Here is a 22,897-nt window from a genome sequence, read left to right as displayed (position 1 = left end):
CCTATCGCTAAGTGTATCCGACCCACACCCCATTGTGGTCCACCCGAAACTTTGACTTTGTCCCAGTCGGGTGCGACCAGATGTTCCAAAGTGGCTTTTCAGACTTTTAGGCCCTAGAAAGTGTTTATTCTTCAATAATTCCTATCTCCGGTTCCCTACATTGAATTTTTGTCATTTTGTTTTTATTTTAATCATAAAGATATTTCCTATTTTGATAAATTGGTGTTGGATTTTTATTGTGTGTTGTGCCTTACTTTTTTAATGTATTAGTGTTTTTAAATGCTTTATACACCTGTCTCCTAAGTTAAGCCTGCCTGCTCACAGCCTGCTTCCAAGGGTTGAGCAAGGGAATAAATTATTGAGACCTTGACTGGATGTTAGATTGTGATTATGTATTTTTACTAGTAGTAGGTACCTACCCACACCTACTAATAAACCATATTCCAAAACAGATTTTATTCTTGATTGGCCACTCTTCCACCCTAAATACCTTCTTACTGTGTTTTCAATGGCATTGTTGCTGGCATTTGGCCTCCTGTGAGATGGTGGGTCTTTGAAATGAGTTTATCAGTGATACTGAATTACAGGCCTTTATTGAGAGCAAAATTAAGACCAAAATTAATGTATGTTATGTAATTAATACTGGCCCTGCTTTGCCTCCTGTATTCTGGCGTTCACTAGAAGTAGACTTACATGACATTATTATAGCAGATTCTGCTAAGAAAACCCATAGTTGGAGCTGGACGTGGTATGGCACATATTCGCTTCTTACTGAGTTGGAGGTCAAATTTCCTGCTTCGGATCTTAATAACTCTAAACACACAGCACATATTTATGCACATTTTTCACGTACTCATCCCCCATTTGAAGGAAAATGCTTGCCAGTGCTTAGTGTTTCAAGGAAAAGGATCAGACCCCGGACCTTATCCTTTTTTGATGAATGGTATATGTAAATAAAGACACACTCTTGTAGGCAAGTAGTCAAGTCTCTTAGATGGTAGGGTGTAGTTTTATTGAAGTAGAACTTGTTTAGATACAGGTTACAGGTTTAAGGTAATGCCCCACCAGGAGCAGCATCCTTTTTTGCCAGCTGCCTCTCTCCTACTAACATTCACACAAACCAGGCACTCATCAACATTCTGTGACCTCACACACACACACAGACAGACACACACACTGGCTGAGCATCTGTGAACTTAGAACTATGGGGAGGGTGCATAGCAAAAATCACAAGTCACAAAAGTACTCACATCGCAGAGACAAATTACTGGTCCAGCAGAAGGGATTATTACAAATGTTTAAAGAGTTCTATACCAAACTTTATACAATAAAGATTTGCACTGGTGATGGTGGTTGTTTAACTTATCTTCCTTCCAGCTCGATTAGACCGTGACCAGTCGACACAACATTCTGCCTCAATTACATCAGTGATCTGGGGATCTCTGCCAAAGCAGGTGGAGCAAACATCCTTCCCCTAGGAATGTACAAGACATCAAAGCTATCATTATGAGATAGGGGCTAAATTCCAAAACACTGTGCAAGCAAGATTTTACAGAGGGAGCGAAATTATGAATTAAGTGATAAGTATCACACCCTTGCACATATTCCCATGTCGGTTCTGGCACATCAGACATGTCGAGAAATGCTTGGGACAAAAAGCAAAACAAAGGGAATGTGTTGTGTCAAAAATAATTCAGCAACTTATGCCTCATTCATCTCTTGAAAACTCGGAATAGGAGGTATTTATCACAAGTGGTAAATATCTCACTCTCAGGTAATGGTATATACCCCACTATATTCTGGCAAATTTGCAAGGAGGACATTAGCTCTGTTTTATTACCAGTTATCATGAATGTTTCCTCTTATGGCATTTCATTTAGAGTAACAGCCCAATGAATGAATGAATGAATACACACTTATATAGCGCATGGCTACCCAAGGGCATCCCAGCACTTTCTGTGACACCTTATCATTCACCACTGCTCATGGAAAGAGAAAGGTCTTCAACTGCTTCCTGAACCTGAGATAGTCATGTTCAAGATGAATATAGTCTGGAAGCTGGTTCCAGAACTTGGCAGCGTTGTATGGGAACCGCCGACCTCCCGTCCATGACCGTTTAATCCTGGGGACTGCAAGAAGTTGTTTATTATTAGATCTAAGAGTTCTAATGATGGAATAACATTTATAAAACTATTACTCCAAATAACACAAACCTCTGGGTAGATGCAACTCATACTGACCTATTTCTGTAATGAATTCAGATGCAAAGATAAAATTATATCTTTGTTTTCAGCATTTTCGGTCCATATCTTGGTCTCGGCATGACTTCGTCCCTGGTTGTGATACTACTGCAGATAAAGACTTGACGATTACACTATTTGATTTTGCACATCTCACAATCAAGCTCTTGTTATTGACTTTATTAAACATAGAAAAAGCACTCCATAGCGTAGTATGGTTTTCATTCCTTCCTTGTTTTGGCTTTCCTGGCGAGTATATTAAAAACAAGTACAGATATTATGTGAATTTGCTGCTGCTCGTTTTAGTGCTATGTGATGGTTCAGGTCGGGGATTAAAATACAGTGTGGGACTCAGAAGGGATGCTTGCTATATCCACTATCTTTTGCTTTATCTCTCTAGTCCTTTTTTAACCATTTTTTAAACCCAGCTGGCTGTTAAATTGTCAGCTAGGGATGACCATTTGGCCTTATATAATCTTGACCCTTGCACTCTCCACCCTATATTTACTCAGAAGCACAGAATTATTTTACTGAGCCCGAATAATATCTCAATGGATCTAAGACACAGTCAATGGAGGTATATTATTATTATTATGATTTGATGTTAGGGATGACAGAGTAGGCTGGGGTCATTATGCTATGTATCTAGGAGTTACTGGTACTACACACGTATGGAAAACAGTCCTACCAACTTTGATTGATCCTCACTTGAAGCAATGTGTAGCACTCATTATGCTGTGAAACTGTCTCCCTGTTTGAGGTATTAGCAATGCAATCTCAACAAAATGGTAAAACTGCCAACGTTTCTCCATCATTTCTGGGTAATTCCACTTCCAATGTCTCATACCTTTTTTAAAAGATTGGATTTGGCAGTTTGTAGTTTTGTATGGGTCTATCAAATTTATTTGGCAAGTGGTGGATGAGCTCTGCCCAAGGTGTTTTATTGGGATGCATTAAGCTTGAACAGGTTTAATCTGGAATGTGGGGACATTGGATCAACCTATTTTTATCAATAATCCCAAAAGGTCAATTTATCCATTAACTTCTACAGCAGCTTTTACATTTTAAAACAACATTCCATTTATTGCGATCTGGAGGAATAGTGTCTGTGATGTTAATCTTCCCCCTATTTAAGGTGATATGCATGATTGAATAGCCACTTACTTCAACATCGTATAATGATCATACTTAATGGAAAATGGGAAAAGAATGAGCATTGCATGTTTTCATAACTGATGTGCAATGGTGTTCTGAGAACTTTTGTACATGTGTTGTTGAAATGCTCCCTTCTCAAACATAGTTTTCAAATTCTTATTTAGAGATATTTTATTTCATTTGAATGGTCTAATGAGGGAGATCAACCAGCCACATCCTGTTTTAAGGCTTATCTGGGTTTATGAGCCACTATCAAAAACTGGAAAATATTATAATTCATACGTCTCTTTCCTGGCGACGGACATAAATCAACAACCGGTTAATTGGCACAGTCTTACTGATAATGATTTTACACATAAAGCCTTTCCTGCTTAATTTGTGCACTTTACATTTGAAATGTATCATGACTTTTAAACCTGTCCAAAATCACCAAAAGTGGATCAAAAGCGATGCGAACAGGTTGACTTGAGATTTATTGAAACCTGACTCCTGCTATAGAGACTCAAGCAAGAACACTTATACCCTATTGTAGAGATGGACTCAAGGGCTTCTGACTTCCAGAGAAAAAGAGAAAGTAAGGCCTGCAAACTTCAGCTGTATCCCAGGTACTAGTATTTGTCTAAAGGAACATTGCTGGGTGGGAGGACAGGAGAAGGATTGACCTGTTCGATGGACACTGGTTGGTGACTCCCTGATTCCTACTGACACACTTGTGTCCTACATGTGTCACAGAACCCGTGGGACCTCTGAGGGTAAACTGGAAAAGTACTCTATGTTTAGAGTCATCGGGTGCTGCAGAGGAAAAACCCAGGTGAAGGAGAAGCACCAGGAGCCCAGACAAAGAACAGGTCCTAACAGCGGAGTACAATAGGACTAGCAAAGTACAGGCAACAAGTTCCTTTAACTTATTGACACCCCAATTTAGGCCTTATAGCCTACAAGGTAGGATGGATGGTATTTAAAGGGGGATATGTGGAAAATTAATATCTTTATGTCCCTACAGTGACAAGGTCCCAAAAGCTATTTTCACGGTGGTAGGCCTGGCTGTCCAATAGAGAAACTTTAAGTACAGATTAAAATGACAATATTGCTATCTCAGGTTTGGGACCAACTAGAAAAACCACTGCTTTTAATTGTTACTAAAATTAAATTCAACTTAGATTGTTTATAAGTATTAAGGAAAAATAGCTTTCAGAAAGTTACTGTTACCCCTCCATACGCTCCTGGAGGTTAATTTGCTCTTCAACAGCTGGCCTCTTTGTACTTAATAAGGTGTGAAATTATTTTCAGGAGCCAATCAGTAGACAGCTTTGATTAACACATGGACTTGAATGAGCAGGGATGACCCCTCTGATCTCAGCTGGACATTCAGGATGGGGTGATTACCTTTCCTGTTGGAACAACAGTATGAAATCCTGCCCAAAAAGCCTGTCTGAGGCACACGTAAAAACGTTGCCCCTTTGGAAAGGATCAAAGAGGACTGTATCAAAATTCTTGTGTATCCTCTGCCTGGTTGCAGATAGACCCTGCTGTGTCTTATCAGACTTCTGTCTCATTTTTTGGTGTGCGTCAAGGGCCTGAATCAAACTGGATTTTAGTGTTACGTGTGGGAGGATATACATAATTTCCATAGTACACTCCCATATATACCTCCAGGCCTCAGAGTGTGGCAGAAGACTTTGGCCACTTTCAAATTACCCTGACACATTTCATTGTGGGTCTGTTTGCAGTAAGGCAACCAGAAACTACTGAAAACATAGCTAGTCCAGGGTCAGAGAAGATTTACCACCATCTACTAGCTTGTGCCAACCATAAATGTGCCAACCAAAGGCACCCTCTTCATATCACATTCTAGGCTTGTAGAAGATCTGAAGAGGACTGGGTCTGCTGTCTTTGACCTGAGAGGAGCCCTGAAGGACTTACAATCAGTTGAGGTCATCTCTGAGACCTAGAACAGTTTCTTTATTATTATTAAGTCAATCTCCATTATCTTAAATGTTCCCTGAAAAGTTTCAGTATCTATTTCTCAAATGTTCTTAATAGTTCCCCTGGCAATGGAATGCATTGCAGACATTACAGTGCTAGTAAATCGCATTTGATGTTTGTTCTTTATGTTTTGCCTAACAAAACCATAAGCATTCATGGCCTCATAAAGTTATGTTGTGGTTTGCCTCTACCAAATGTTGTTGATATTTAATTTTATTGTGAATTTCAGGTACACGATTCTTTTGCTTCAATACATACGCACTTAAATGTGCCATTTAGTAATTGGCCTTTGCATTTTTCTTGTTACTAATTTCTATTTTCCACCTTCAGTTTAGAAAGTTGGGATACTTTTTGGGATGTTAATGTTAATGTTAAAAGATTCATAAAGCACATGGCTCTCCTGGTGAAAGGACGTCACAGCGCTAATTGCAGGAGAAGAGAATGGCTGCATGAAGGGATGCTAGATCAGCAGATAGGCCAGTTCTTTACAGCCTTTCAACAGAAGATTGGTGATATTTCTGATAGGAAGGGGCAGAGAATTCCAAAGGACGGGAGCAAGCACCTTAAACAAGCGCCATGATAGTGTTGCCAATTTGCCAATATTGGCAAAACCAAATCATGTAATATTTTGATTTGTGTCATTCAGAAATACAATAAATTGGGGAAAAATATACAAGGAATATTCTATTGTGTTCCTTAATTTGCCAACCTTTTGGAACCCCATATTTTTCAAAAATCTTCAAATTGACATCTACGAGTGAAGAACATCATTCCATTATCAACCCAGTTGTATATCCAATCTTAATGGAGGTCGAGCTGCAGGACATTGATACGGCGCTATCACTAAGTAAGAGTGGGAAAGCTCCAGGTCCTGACGGGGTCCCAGTAGATTTATTTAAACATCTTCCAGATCTCTGGGTACCAATACTCACCAGAGTTTGCCTAGCAACAATGAAACTTGGGCTGTCAGAGTCATGGTCATCCTCTATCATGGTCCCAATTTTCAAGAAGGGGGACCGACAAGACACCAAGTGCTATAGACCAATTTCGCTCCTCGACTCTGTGGGCAAATTGGTTGGTAGAGTCCTTCTCGAAAAGTTACAGCAATGGGTAGAAGACAAAAACATTCTATCAGACTTACAGTTCGGGTTTAGGGAGGGCTTTGGAACCGTCGAACAGGCCTTAAATCTAAGCCTGTTAATATCAAAATATACCCATGCAAAACCTGGCTCCATTTATATGGTTTATGTGGATCTGTCCTCCGCATTCGACTGCGTCTCGCACGCAAGGCTCTGGTCACTGCTGAGCGAAATGGGGGTAGATCCCCCGCTTTTGGACTTTCTGAGAGAGCTATACAGCGAAGCCACGGCGAGAGTGAGGTACGGGACACAAGGAGAACTGACATCGCCATTTAGGGTAGAGCGGGGTGTGAGGCAAGGTTGCGTCCTGGCCCCCTTCCTCTTCTCTTTGTACACCAATGGCCTAGAAAAGTCTATGCTGAGAGGAGGGAGAGACCTCCCAAGAGCAAAAGGCCGCTCGATCCCCGCTCTGCTCTACGCGGACGATGCAGTTATCTTAGCACGTACCCCCATTGAACTGCAGAAATCTCTATCTAAATATGCAGACTTCATGGGTGCCCTGGACCTCCACATAAATGTTAAAAAAACTTTTGTTATGGTAGTTGGCGGATCAAGAAAAACAACAAAGTCCATCTTTTTAAAGGAACAAAGAATTGAAAAGACCTCACAGTATCCTTACCTAGGCATCATGATCGACGACGCCCTGAACTGGAAAGCGGCAGTAGAGGCCAGGAGACATCTTTTTAAACGAGCAATTATGGCGTTGATGAAATTCTCCAACAAACTCGGCAAAAGACCATCAGTAGAATTGTTACAGATTTATGTTGCGAAATGTCAAGCCACCGCTCTATGTGGCGCAGGGCTCTGGGGACATATACCCACCGGCCCCATCCAAAAAGAGGAGAACATCTTCATGAGGTTCCTTTTATCAACTCCAAGAGGCACTTCCATCTATGCCTCACACATAGAACTTGGAATCCCATATATCGAAGATTTAATAAAAATCCAACCTATTTTGCTCTGGAGGCGAGTATGGGTATCAGAAAAAAACAGTCTGACTAAAACCATCTTACGCGACACTATGGATCTGGACCACGCCCATAAAATAGCCTGGCTCTCCTACGTAAGACACTTTTTCTGCGACCTGGGTCTAGAAAAATATTATCATATGCTGGAAGAAGTGAAGGAAATATCCAAAAAGGAATTGAAACTAGCTGCCTTGAGTCACCTGGAATCCCTTAGACTGACATCATTGATTGCGAAAAAATCAGTTACTCATGCAATAATGACACAGCAGTCTCTGAAGATCCAGCTATATCTGACCATGGAGCTCACAACTTATGAAAAGATGCTCCTAACAAGGTTCAGAATGAATCTTTTTTTCAGACTAGTCTCATTTCCCGAAAAAAATAACTGGAAAACTCAGATGGAACCATGCCCATGTGACGATCTTTCACAACAGTCTACTATGCATACACTACTGCTCTGCAAGTTCTTCCATACCCATCGAAAAATCTGGCTAATTCCTCTATTAAAGAAATGGGGCCATAGACAATGTCGTCCAGCCATGCTGGCTCTTCAAACTTTGGACTCTGAATGCACAGTGTATCATGTACTGAATTTTTTAAAGTGTATTATGAGGCACAGAAAAAACTTGTAAAATAGTGAAATAATTTTTATATTACTTAACTACTTACATTCTCTTTTTTAACTGTTTATCTAAACATATTTTTTTTTTTTAACAAATTTTACTATGAACATTTGTATGTTATGATATCTTTTATGGTTTTATAATGTCAAAAACCGAATAAAGATTATTATTATTATTATTAAAACCCCATATTGATTTTACTGGCATTGTTGAATTCCAAACCATTAACCCTTGTACAGTGTATGCATCCAAAAAATCAAAAATTAAACATGCCTAAAAATGAACACTTGTGGTTTGAAACATTCTTTCTCGATATTCCTGAAACAGAAATTTTGCAACAAATTCAGTCTTTCTCACTCACTTTGCAAGTAGCCAGTGTTGCAAGTTTTTGATCTCCCAATACTGCCCTTGTAGCATTTGATAAATGCATCCCCCAATTAGCAAATTAAATGTCCACTGATGGATGAACATTAGAATCTTAAATGGAGACGTGATTGTACATCTGCAAAGGGTTGTTCTTTTTGTCTCTATTTTAAACACTTGTGAAGGGAATTTGAAATGTGTTCACCTTGTTGCACAAGGGAGTTAATGATAACTAATAACCATACACAGGCAAGTCTAAAAGGAACATTGGATGACCCGCTCTATTCAAACCATATGGTGGCACAACCCCTTTAAAATGCGTATAAATAAGGAGTTCTCTTAAAAATAGAGTAGAATAGGACAACTCCCTTCATTTCCTGAATTAGTGACTTGATTAATAAAATTGTGTTTATAGCACTTTTGCTGTTAATTTGATGTATAATATATATGATTTATGTCCTTTGTTTTTTAAGTTTGTGGCCTTAAAATGTTGACATAAGTGCAGTGTTTGTCTAAAGAATATTGAAAATGTACATAAGTGTTGTTCAAAATGATTGAAAGGTTGGACTCGGTGGAGGCAGTCAGACAAGATGGCCACCCACTATCATCCCTTTGAAACATCGAGGGACCGGCTTTGTGGAGAGACACCTATCTGGCACAGTGCGGCCCATACAAACATGCATAAAGGCGTCAGAATCTCCCAGGAGCAGTGAGGTAGGTTATTAGACTCTAAATTGTTCTAATTAGCTACTTTAATGCTTTTTCCTTGCCGCTCCCGGTGTGCTCCTTATTAGGGCCTCCATTTTACGAGCTTTGAAGCTCGTCTCTCCTCAGGCGAAAGTGAGCCAACAGTTTTTTTCCACTTTTCCCACCAGAAATGTGAGCTTAATGGACAAAAGACTATTGCCCAAACTGGAGAAACCCACTTTAATAATTTTTCTTGTCCTCTTCATGGTGTTTATACTTTTTGGGCAATTTTCAAAGACAGCATGTGCATTACATGTGCATCTCACGTGGATTCTATAAGAGTGTATTCGTTGTTATTGGATTATTTGCCTTTACTGTGACTCCTCATAATATTTTTTCATTGTATTAGTCTGTTTTTACTGGACCACCTTGTCAATAGCTGCACATTCAGTATCTATTTTGCCTGTGTGGTTACTGAGGGACATGTTATAACCTATCCTGCTTGTTCCTTGACCAATACAATCATGGAGTCTGCACACTCAACTAAATCTCAGGCTTCTATCAATTCTAAAACCAATGGTCGCAAAGAATCTGGAGGCAATGCTAATAAAAGGGTTAAAAAAGATGTTCTCCAAACAAATCACCTTTGCCTTTGACACTATGACCTTTTATAGCAGATACTACTTCGATGCTACAAAGAATTGAGGGAAAAGGGTCTCATTTGGACTCTAGACTTACAGAGGTCGAACAAAGGATTAGCAATGCTCAAGATGTAGTCGCTAAGGTGGATATTTTATCTAAAGAGGTGTCTCAGCTAAAGAAGTCTACAGAGGATCGGGAGAATCGTAATAGATGCAACAATTTACGCATATATGGCATACTGGAGGGTTCTGAGGGCCCGACATGGTCAACTTCCCGAAAATTCATATGCCAAAATAGTTGGCTGGCTGAAACCTGCTGATCTCAATATGCAGAGGGCAGACAGGATTTGTCCTCTCAACGTTTCAACCTCAGATAGATCACGCGGGATTATTGCTTATCTTCTTCAGTACTCTGCTCTAATGAGGATTCTTACAGCAGGTAAACCAATGTTATGGTCTGGGCAGAAGATTTTCTTTAGTCAAGATGTTTCAAGGAATACTGCTAATCACCGGAAGCAGTTTTTAGATCTCAAATCTATACTATGATCCATGAACGCTCGTTATGGCCTTATTCGTCCATGTTTCTTCAAAGTTACATATAAATACAGGACAATAACTTTTGAGGACCCTGCAGAGCTCAAGAGATTCATATTTGTTGACAAAGGAGAAGATATGGAACTTAGTAAATCTTAAATGTTTCCCATTTATTAAATAACAGGCAGTCCCGCTCTTTTTTCTTTGCAGGTCCCTAACCCCCTCTTGTATTGATGAAGATGTCTCCGTTAAAAACTGTCTCCTTAATGTTTGATAAATCCTTATGGTACCATGTTGGTTATATTTTCTTCTCTTTTACATTGTCTTTCCACTACTTGTTGATATCATATTTACTTACTTAATGTTTCTTCTTTTGAGCGTCATCTGTTTTTCTCGTTCCCTCCTTTCAATAATATTGACTCTTTTGATCTTCATTCTCATGAGTAAAGCCCTTGGGCTTTTTATCATCTCTCTTCTATATATACATCAGGAGAGACCGTGTTCTCCCCTTGCTCCTCTCATCTCTTCTTCTCCATTTCTCTCTCTTTTCTTTGTAACCTCTTTCTATTCTTCTTTTCTTTGCTATGCAGTGAACTTTCTTAAATGTAAATTTGTTCGTTTTGTCCTCTACCACTTTCTACCCGGTTCCTTATGGTTGGACAAGTATTATGTCTACTGTAGGTTGTTATCTTGTTCATTCTTTAGCTGTTTTTCTTGTTCTCTTCCATGAGTAACTTACGAATGTTAAGGTCTTCACAACCCTGTTTAGAAACAGAGGGTGTTGTCACACCTATCAGAATTGAATTGTCAGGTCACTTTATTGCAGGAAACACCTCATAAGGAGCAGGACACAGCCTCCCAGCGCAGGCAGCGGGTTGGTAGTATTTTTAGTTCCCCTAGTGTAAATAGTAAAAATGGTGTTCTAATATTGTTTCATAAATCGTTAAATATTCAGTTGTTGCATGAAACTAAAGATGATGCTGGAAGCTGGCTTTTGTTAGATCTTAAGATAAATAATACACAGTTTTCCATCTGTAATGTATATGGTACCAATGGAGTAGATTTGCGATTCTGGAATAATTTTTCCTCTCTCTTATCTTCCAAGGAATCGAAGAATCTGATAGTGGGGGGAGACTGTAATCAACTTATGGAGCCCTTTTTAGACCGTAGATCTCAGACTAAGTGTCTTCCTAGCAAAATGCAGAGAGCCATTCAAAGAACCATATCCTCAAGTGGATAAGTTGATGTTTGGAGAGCCTCTCACCCTGATGTGTTATAATTAACTTTTTTTATCTCCTGTTCATAATTCTCATTCTAGAGTAGACTATAGATTTTTTACCCAGGCTACTCTCCAATTCCTAACACATGCTGAAATAGGGTCAAACCTTATTTCAGACCATGCTCCTGTTAATGTAGATCTAGACAATCCTACCCCCACTCCCTCTACTCGCAAGTAGAGATTTAACAATACTCTTCTGCTCAAAAAACATTTTACAGAACTGTTGACAATATTTTGGCAAGAGTTTTTTGAGAATAATCTTACCTCAGACACACAGATGAATATAATTTGGGATGCTTTTAAACAACAGAAAGGGGCTTTATAATGATTGTGTCGCAAAAACAAGAGGAGGGCTCTTAGGGACTCTGTGCAACTCTTAGGACAGATTAAAGATTTAGAACATGAATTCTTCTCCTGTAATCGAAATAACACTTTGTCTAAACTTATTAAAGCCAAGCTGCAATATGGCAAACAATCCTGGGGTAATGCTCCACGAGCCCTGCCTGCCAGCGTCAGCACAAGTTGTGCATTGCCCGAAACTGAGGCAAGATAGTGACGCTGCCACGGCAAAGCAGCAAATCGGATGCGTCTCAAGGTAACAGTAATTTCTGAGACGTTGCTATCTATCATATTGTCTGAAGACAGCATTTTTTCTAATACTTGAACTGTACAACAACAGCTCACACTAATAGGTCCTGAAGAATGCCCCACGACCCCCTCCTGGGGCACTGAACGGGCAGAAACATGTCGACCTTTTGATATGGACACCCACAGTGCTTAAGTTACATAATCTAACCTGTAGCACCACTTCTTCTTTTTTAATAGTCTACCCACACGCCCACCAGAATAAATTGTTATTTCTTCAAGGTAGTGTGGGACGACATTTTTAACCTCACTATTATCACTTTTTCACAATTATTCCTGATCACTACCAAGAAACAGTTGTTCCCTCCAGGTGGAGGCAGCATGACAAAAGAGACCCAATGATAATGCTGATGCGTATTGATAAGGCGGAGAATCAAGATAAACCGCCCAGAACCGCCCATACCACTCAAAAATACGCTATTGAGGGTTCTCATTAACACCTATCTAGGTGTTAATATTTTCACACCCAGATTCACGAACCGCTAATTTTTGGTTACAAGTGATCCATTCCCCCTTGATCTACGGTAATGCTCGTGGCAACATACTCCAGTTTAATGTGAAAATGTTTGGTGGTGTTGCAGGGATTCTGCACATACACAGAACTATGCGCAGGAAACCAGGACCTCAGTGTGTAGTGGTGTAACAAAAAAAACCACCTCGGTGCCCAGAACCCCAATCCGACTAGCTATAGTGTCTCATTCGTTCTCTGTACTACAGTGAAGGTACCAATGATTAGACTTCCTAGAACATGTCACTCCGACCCTCTCAGGAATCATGGGAAGAGAAATACTCTTTCATTCAAACACTCATACTTGTCCACAACGTGAGTAAAAAGAGACACTGTATAGTTTAAAATGTTTATTTTAACTAACATGCTGTACAATGCAGTACACGAGCCAATACTAGTAGCAAAATGCATAAGAACAATATAATCAGCATTGTTACAATTCCATAAAGCACAAAAGTGGAAACCATAATATAATGATAGTGGAAACAGGACTACAGCACCTTACCACGCTCCCCATTTTATGAGCTAGTTTATTATAATTATAGAAGACCTCAGGGGGACCCCATACCTGCAAGTTTAGATGCAAGGATTTATATCTCAGGACAAGCACAGCTCTTCTTCGTTGAAATGATTTTCTCCAAGTGCTTCTTCATGCATGTAATGCCATATTAAAAGCACTCGAGTTTCAGTAGTGCAGCTGTGTTCCATGTTATGTCTATGGGCGTGGGACTAACCAAAGTGAATCAAAGCATACATTTTTTTTCGACCTTGAACACACTGTGCAGACGAGGAGCACAGTGTCCAGTTAGATGTGTGAAAGACAGAGAGTTCTAATGTAAAAAAACCCAGGAAGCAGAGTGTTTACGAGAACAGAGTCATGTAGTAACACGTGCAAAAGGCAGCAAATTGCGGCCAAGCATATACTAACTTATGCTAACTTTAGCAATATCCGCTGTTAACCCCATGTCCTCACTACACCCTCCCCTGGTCAGGCCATCGGACAGAGCTTTATGAAACACAGAGTTCAACGAGGGTGAGCAAGAATTAAGAGCATCTATATCGATGTGACCTCAAATTTAGGCAAAGAGAGTCAATTTGAAAGCCTGGGAAAAAACATAATTCATCGCGTAAAAAGTTAACAAACCACAAACAAAAAAAGAATCCGGCAGATGATGGGCGCCAGCCAAGTTAATCCATCAGTGTGTGTGAGCAGTAAGTTGCAACAGCTTCCAAGAGGAAGTCATTGTGATCGTCGAAAAAAGAGACGCCATCCAGTCTAATAAATGAAGATATGTGTTCTTCAAAGATGGGTGCCTCCAGCACCATCAAAGGACAACTTGCGTGATACTCGATGTAACTCCGCTGGAGGAAACCCTGTGCAGCCGCACAGATATCCCACCGCGCCAAAACTCCAAGCGCAGCCGCACAGGCCATAATCCCAACACTGGAACACTCTTGCTCATGGGACACTAAGGGACTCATTAGCAGATCAAAATCCGGTGCAGGAGATACCGTATTGGAGAGGCAAAGATCCAATGCCCATTCAAATGAACATTCCAAGCAGGTGAAGACTGGTTGCATGCAAGTGTAATATGCGAAACAAAAGGACAATCCATAAGCCACGCTGAGTGTGGCCTGGGGCAGAGTACCGTAGCATTCAAGCATACGGCGTCAAAGCATCTGCAGCCGGTCTGGACAGTGCAGGGCCACAGGAAGAGCAGCCATTCCGCACCAGGCAAATTAACAGCAGAACTCCAGCAGCTAAGGCAAGTAATAATGGCAACCGACCGAAGACGCTGGAAAAAATAGAATGAATACATGCCTGTATCACACCAAATATAGTTTGGAAAGAAGTCAAAAGGCCAGAGCCTACAACTTAAAAAAAATGGGCCTAGCCAGTAGTGTGAGAGGCATTGAAAATGGTATGAATTAACACACTGAAATGCAGTGGGAGGTCAGTATTAAGAAGGGCTTGCATCTCTGTCCGGGTGTTTGCTACATGAAGGACAAATGTCTACTGGGCAGATGTGAGCGAAACTTCTTTTTGGGATAATAATGCTCTTATTGTGCTCAATTTATTGAAGTCTGCCTTCAAGGTCGGAATGGAAGGCCAAATTGAGTTATCGAGCCTCCCGTGTGGGGGTGGAAAAAGTACATTTTTACAGCAAACCACGCGTTGAGAGACTGTCACAATGTAAGGGATGCCGGAAAGTATGCCGCAGCATTCCTCATTATTTAAAAGCAGATAACTACCGATTGCAAGCAGGGTGAAAATAGCTGGCACGGGATTACCCTTTAAAACACATGCAAGATTTGGGGCCGTAAGTTTACAGGCTCGATGCAACTGTATGTTCTTGCAAACCAGAGAATGACCTATGGTTGAATCGCATGATTCCCCAGTAAGGTAAACCCCTTTGTCATCCCGCATGCATCTGTATGTGAATGGTAACGACCACACCTCATGAAGGAGAACAGTGCCTAAGGGTTCAAAGCGGCCTAGTGGATAATGATTCATGCATGAGGTACATTTAAACAAAGAAAACGGCAGGATTATTACCCCATGGATGAGCCAGACAACAGAATCAGTCTCGGCCACAGAGAATGGTAAAGGATCTAACTTTTCAATATGTAAAAGAGTGTATGTAGCATCTTTCATGGACATAAATTGCTGTTTGTCTGTCAAGTTAAATGGCAAAAATAACGATGACATGTTCAAATAGTCGATTGGAACTTTCCCCATTTTCAAAGTTTGTAAAGTCCATGCAAACTGAATAACTGAACGCAATTGATTTTGACCATGATATTAAACAGACACATCATCATGTACAATATCAACAATAGACGAAACAATATTATCCAATGTATAAATGTGGGAAGAAAGCATGTTAATACTAATACTAATATCAACAACGACAAGTAGCTCTTCTAGATTACCCTGGTCTATTGCCCTTAAACGTGAAGCCGCTTCAATTTGGGACAGCTTCCAGATTTCATTGTAAGCTGCGTATATAAATATTTTTGATCTAGGACCAGCAGGCCCTTTTATGAAATCTGTCAAATCAATGTCACCTGATAATAACGACAAATGTTGTTTTACTGATGAAAGTGTTGAATGTTGTAACCAATTTTGACATAACTTTCCAACTGAATAGGTGGTAACCGAATGGGAGTTAGAAAAATGTGGATCAGGCCTATCCTGTGTGTAGCCAGGGGCCTTGTCATGGAACCGGAGTTTGCACGCTGGTCTGCCAAACCTACCAACCTAGGGGGTCTAAACTAGAAATGTTAAATGTATCATTTGTAGACAATGATTGCAACTCTTCAATATAATAATTGGTATGACTGCTCCAGTTCTGATATTTAGCCAGAGCAGGAATCATAGGGGCATTCATTTGCTTTGAAGTAGCCAATCCAAAACAAGTAGTCTGATAGACTGAATCATTTAAAAATAAAATCTGAGTTGGGATGAGGCACGCGCGATGTAAAGCTTCTGTGCCCCTCACTTGTCATGATCTAGAACCCCGAATAGATTTAAGATACACTGTGGCCTTCCACAGATCATAGCCACCCACTGACCATTTATCAATAAAGGAGTTGGAATACAATAATTTAGGGGCATATTATCAAGGTCCGGCCGCTTTATCGGCAGAAAACTGCCGCTAAAGGTGCGATAATGGGCTTGATAATATGCCCTGGAGAATTCCAATAGAAGCCCATGTTCACACCAGAGCATGGGCTTCTATTGGAATTCTCAAGGGCATATTATCAAGCCCATTATCGCCGCTTTAGCGGCAGTTTTCTGCCGATAAAGTGGTGATAATGTTAACGCCGGACCTTGATAATATGCCCCTTAGTGTGGGTGAGCATTACCTTGGGATTGGTCGAAGTATTTGATCTAAAGTAGAACAACTCTGGTTTTGACTTATCAAAATCTGTAAAATACTTTTTCAACAGTGTTTTTGTACTGCCTTCCAAAGAGTCGGGCAATGTTCCCACTGTGTGTAATTAAAAACATGTCTAAATGTATTAGCTTTATGCAGGTAGCGATTCCCATAATGCTGGTAGCAAAACAAATCAGCACAATTTTGCAGTATTCAAATGCAAATCTTCAGCATCAATAGCAGCATAGTACTTCATATCTGAAAATAAAGATTGTACGGCTTGCACTTCCCAATCATCAGATTGTATGTTATGTTTCACTACATCACCCATTGACACACGAAGTACATTTGGTACAATAATTATCTCTGTAGGGCCATGAATTTGGAACTCCACTGCATCCCAAATTGTTCCATCCGCAACTGGCCAGGCGGAGATGTTGACAAAAGTCTGGTCTCTTTTCATGATGTGAGAAGAAGAGTGTGGCACCAAAGTTCCATCAACCAGTCTTACCTCAGAGCGTTCACCTAGGTAGTGAACATTGATCAGAAGGAAAAAAAATGTCACAAATCCAATTGACATGAACAAAAAAATGGCGATGAGCACAAACCAGATGTATGTCCAAGGCGGAACCAAATAAGTCAGTTTAAACCAGGTGACAAAAATAGAAAATTTGGTAGGAGCTAATGATGATGTGGAATGCGAGTCAAAAGAAAAACGTGACCGGTTAAGGGTATCCAGTTGCAAACCAGGCAATGACTCGGTAGTGGGATAAGCATATTCAGTTTCTTCATTATGACTGGAAGCAGGAGGGTTTAGCAAAGGATTAGTAAAAGAGTCCATCTCTATGGCAGTGTCACGCTGCGTGTTGTCAGAAGCGCCCAACATCTGATTTCTGGACAAAGCTGGACAAGAAGCCTCTGGTGTTATACTATTCAGGATCGGCAAGACGTTGTAGCTTGACATTGTCCACTGAGACGTATCTATTTTCCTTGCGCCCAGGAAGTGGTTGTAAAATGACTGTACGAGTACCCTTCACGCCAAGCACTGGGACAGGTGCATGATAAGAGGGGCCAAACTCTTTTTTGTTCTCCACCTTCTCTCGGACCAGTTCTCCAACTTTGGGTAGCCAGCCGACTACCGGAATCTGCAGTGCTGCATCAGTGGTAGAGGGTAAATGTTCCTTTGCAAGACTGTCTCGGGTCTCTTGTAGGTTCTGTAACATAGCAGAATGATTATCTACGTCAAAGGATGCGCTAGCCGCCGCCATGTCTAGACCATCAAGGTCTGGCACAAACACTTTCATGCCAAAGAGCATTTTGTATGGGGTCCGCCCAGCCTGAGATCTTCTAGGGAGATTATTAAGTGCACATTGTACGCTAAACAAATGGGCGAACCAGTTCCTGCCAGTACCTAAGATCCTAGCTGTCAAGGATTGGTTTAAGTCACGGTTCATTTGCTCCACAACTGAGTTGCCCTCGGGCCTGTATGGAGACGAACATTTGGCATGCACCCCCAAAGACCTCATGGCATCCTTGTAGGCCTTAGAGGCGAACGCGGGACCCTGGTCTGCATGAAAGGTGCTACATGCAAAAATTCCCACAAAGACACGCAAATCCCTGATGACAGTTCGTGTGTCAGCAGTACATTGTGACCAGACCCAACGAAAACGTGTGCACAAATCAACTGCAACTAAGATGAATTTATAAGCAGTAGCTGAAGAAAATGGACTGCTGTGATCTAGATAAACACATCAAAAAGGTCTATTAGAAATGCACAGCTGTGTTTGTGGTGGGCGTGTTACCGTAGATGGTTTAATCTGCTGACAAATGTCAGAAGAAAGCACATAATTACAAGTTTGTTTATATAAACCACTCCACCAGTTTCACTGCTGTAAGATAGAAACAGTCGCAGACACTCCAGCATGCGCTGAAGCCATGCCTTTTTATGCGATGGTTATCAGAGATAGTCTGCGGTCCACGTTGGGAATTAACCTGTAACCAACGTCATAAATTCTCACATAAGGAACCTTATCAGGACTTAAATGATAAGAGTATTTTTAAGGGAAACCCTGTGGGTAATTACCACCCTTCTCTGTTGCAGCTATTGCTGCCAAGATGTCATTATCAATCTTATTCATGGATATTGTAACTGCTGCAACTGAAAACGTGGCTACTGCTGATTTAGCCGCTTCATCAGCTAAACTATTACCTACTGCGTGTACTCCTATGCACTGGTCGCCAAGAGTATGAATCACATGTGTGAGAGGCAGACGTTCTTTAGGATCTGAGACTCGAACCCAATGCATTTTTTGCTTAATTGCGCTGCCTTTAGAATCACAATAGTCATTCTGAGACCAAAAGAATAGGTTGTCATTAAAAGACTGAACACAGTAGTAGGAATCACTTACCATTAAAGTAGTCACATTCGGATCTGCAAACTCCAGTGCAAGTACCAGAGCAGGCAGCTCCGCTAATTGGGCGGTACAGTCACCTAGTGCCTGTGTGTGTACAACACTGGACTTGAACTCTCCGTTCACTATGGCACCGGCCACAATAGCGCATGCTCTGGAATAAGGATGCTTTGTGCCGAACCGTCGGTGTAAATGATACAATGGTATTCCTCAAGCGGACGCATAGACAGAGGAGCAGGATGAACAAATTCATACTGTAAACACTCCTGTGTTTGAAGCGAGGAGTCGAAGATAAACGTGACATCTGGTGATGTCAAAGAAGTAGCCCACTTTATCCAACACCGATGCAAAGCCTTTGAGTTTGGTACACTTGCTTTTGTAACTGCTTCAAGAGTAGGATATGGTGTCACAACCAAAATGCGTTTCCCCTGAGCGAAAGCGCGTTCCTTTAGGATCGCCATTCGGACAGCTGTCAAGACTTTTTCAACAGTGGAAAACCGCAGTTCAGCCAAAGTGTACAAATTTGATTTGTAAGCGATCGGCACTGTGTCACCTTCATTAAACGTCAAGTAAGTGAAACCCACTGTGCATGGCATGATACGTATCACCTGGTTTGTGTTGGTATCTGTTATGTTTGGTACTTAGTGAAATGTTGTATGGGTTATGGTGCTTTAAATGTTACATTCTACTTTCATGTTCTAAGGTTGCTATGGCATGTTTTATAGAAGTGTTCCTTCACTGGCAGTTGTATGCTGGCTGTATTGGGAACACCAACGCTGCTCTTGTGCTCTGAATAAAGTACTTACTTCGTTGAACATCAATTTGATTGTGGTGAATACTTTTGGAATACAAAATTGGCGACGAGGATGGGATTGGTGAACTTAAAGGGTATGTTCACAAAATCGTATTAAAACCTGATGCTATACCAATGCAACATAAGGTTAGGAAAGTGCCTATTATTGCTAGGCAAGAGGTTAAACTAATGCTGAGTGAAATGGTAGAACAGGGTATTATAGAGCAGATTGAGACATCAAGATGGATTTCACCCGTTGTTATCACAGGCAAACCTGATGGTAGTTACAGGTTCTGTGTGGAATTGTGCACACTAAATCAAAATATTGTGGTTGATAATTACCCGTTACCAAATATAAACAAACTTATTCTATCTCTGAAAGGAGGGAGGTATTTTTCAAAATTAGATCTGCGCAGTGCATATCACCAAATAAAGTTACATGCAGATTCGAAACCATTGACGGCATTCATCACGACTGAAGGGATTTTTCAGTTTACTAGGATGCCGTTTGGGTTGGCATCCGCTGCTGGGGTATTCCAACGAATGATGGGTTCAGTTTTGAAAGATACAAAGAATGTTGTTTATTTTCAGGATGATGTTTTGGTATTTGGGGAAACAAAAGAACGACATGATTTAGTTTTAAAAGAAGTATTGCACAAAATGGATAATGCAGGTCTAACACTTAAAAAAGAGAAGTGTAAATTTGGTGTAGAAGAAGTTGAGTACCTAGGCTATACCTTGTCGTGTGATTGTATTAAACCAAAACGTGATCTTGTGGAGGCCATAAGAAAAGCTCCAGCACCATCAGACAAGGATCAACTTAGATCCTTCTTAGGACTCATTGAATACTATGCAAAATTTGTACAGAATTTTGCAGAGAAGACTGAGAAAATTAAAATACTTCTAAGGAAGGGTTACAAATTTGTCTGGGATATAGAACAACAGAAAACTTTTGATATGATTAAAAAAGAGATTTGTGAAGCAAAGATTCTAACTCCATTTGACACAAAATTAAAATCAGTTCTTACGGTAGATGCTAGTGCCGTGGGCATAGGAGCTGTATTGGCACAAAGACACACATCTGGTATTAAAACAGTGGCATTTGCTTCAAGATCCCTGACTAATTCAGAAAGAAATTTATCGGTGATTGAAAGAGAGGCTCTGGCGGCAGCTTGGGGTGCTGAATATTTTCGTATGTATCTGTGGGGATTCCAATTTACTCTACAGACTGATCACAAACCTCTTATTAAGATCTTATCTCCTGGTGGGGCAGGCAAGGGATCGGCAAGATTAGCTAGACTTGCAGCTCGTTTACAGGAATACTTATATAGAGTCGAGTATATTCCTGGATGGAGAAATTGTCAAGCAGATGGGTTGTCTAGATTACCGCTGCCTTGGAATGAAGTTGATAAAATGAAGGTTGAGGCATTCCAATATGAAGGAGCAGTTGCAGCAGAGGATGAGTTAGTGGAATTTTGTAATGGGGCCATAGATAGGAATCAATGGAATGACAGTATGATAAAGGATGAGGTTCTTCAAGGAGTTAAAGATCTAATTATTAAGGGAAACAGGAGGGAAAGCACACTTCCGATTGGTGTGAGGCCTTTTGTGAAGGTTTTGGAAGAGCTTTCCATGTTCGATAAAGAAGGTAATATCATAATGAAGGAGGACAAATTTATTCCTCCACAAGGTTTAAGGTTTTCTTTGTTTAGATTAGCTCATGAAGGCCATATGGGGCAAACTCTTACAAAGAAAAGGTTAAGGGAACATTTTTGGTGGCCTGCAATGGATCAACAGGTGTCTGATTGGGTTGAGAGGTGTGCCGAGTGTGTAGAGAGTGATAAAAGACGGAAAGTAGGCAATCAACATGATGTAGGTAAGATAGATGTTCCAGAGCTACCGTGGCATACTATTTGTTTGGATTTTATTGGCCCATTTGTTGGTTTGAGTACAGAATTAAGATTTGGGATAGTCATTGTTGATGTGATGTCCAAATGGTTAATTGTGGAATTTGTAAGGGAAATCACTACGAAGAATACTATTAGAGTTTTGTCTAATATTTTCAAAGAAGAAGGATACCCTGTTAGGTTAATTACGGATAATGGCACGCAATTGACATCTGAGGAAATGACTCATTATTTAAAGTCATGTGGAATAGTACATACTAGAACATCTTTTTATAACCCACAGGGAAATGGAGTGGTGGAAAGAGCAAACCGAATGGTGAAAGGAGTTATCCAGATGGCGATAGCAAATAGGAAGGATGTGAAATCCATGGTAAATGATTTGGTGTGGGCATATCGCACAACAGTGAATACGGTGTCTGGGAAGGTACCGTTTGCTGTCATGAGAGGGCGTCCTGCCAGTACCAAATTAATTCCAGCATGGATGAAAGAGTGTATTGGTTTAGCTAATTTGGACTATGACAAAGTGGAGGAGGGTAAAACACCTCCACATAGTATTTCCATAAAACCCAATGATTGGGTAAAGGTTAAGCCTGGACGGATTGGGGCTGGATTCACCAAATTTAGAGGTTCATATAAAGTGAAAAACGTGCACAGTAGGCATGTTACATTATATAATGGAGAAAATTGGAACTTGAGAAGAGTTGCACTTTACAAGAAAGATGCCATTTAGGGAAAAGATAAGATGGTTGAGCAGGATAGTGATTTAAATCCTTACCTATTCATTAGTGACGAAGAAATGTGTAAAAATCAACCCTCTGTGATTAGTGAAGATCGGGGTGAGGGTGTCAATAATAGAATGGTGCTGCAGAGACCTAGGTGCCCACCAAGGTACCTTCAAGACTACGTATGTGGGGATAGATAAGTAATTGAGTTGCTTGTTTCTTAATGTTATAGCTCATATGATGTTTGGTGTATAGTTATTGGGAAAGAGATAAAGGGAAGAGGATATGTTATGTTTGGTACTTAGTGAAATGTTGTATGGGTTATGGCGCTTTAAATGTTACATTCTACTTTCATGTTCTAAGGTTGCTATGGCATGTTTTATAGAAGTGTTCCTTCACTGGCAGTTGTATGCTG

General features: G+C 40.5%; 1 long non-coding RNA gene across 1 annotated transcript in view; it reads right to left on the bottom strand.

Annotated features, from left to right (window-relative positions):
• Positions 1-2,018: 2,018 nt before the first annotated feature.
• Positions 2,019-22,897, bottom strand: part of LOC146863232 (uncharacterized) — a 137,444-nt gene continuing 116,565 nt past the window's right edge. The window contains exons 2-3 of the long non-coding RNA XR_014978574.1: positions 2,241-2,348; positions 2,019-2,129 (exon numbers count right to left, since the gene is read on the bottom strand). This is a non-coding gene — a long non-coding RNA (uncharacterized LOC146863232). The remainder of the gene's footprint in view (positions 2,130-2,240; positions 2,349-22,897) is intronic.

This window comes from Triturus cristatus, chromosome 2_2 (genome assembly GCF_964204655.1).
Source record: "Triturus cristatus chromosome 2_2, aTriCri1.1, whole genome shotgun sequence".
In the NCBI taxonomy this organism is placed as follows: Eukaryota; Metazoa; Chordata; class Amphibia; order Caudata; family Salamandridae; genus Triturus; species Triturus cristatus.
Note: the sequence above shows the minus strand (reverse complement) of the source record. Positions and strands in the feature narration are given on the sequence as shown.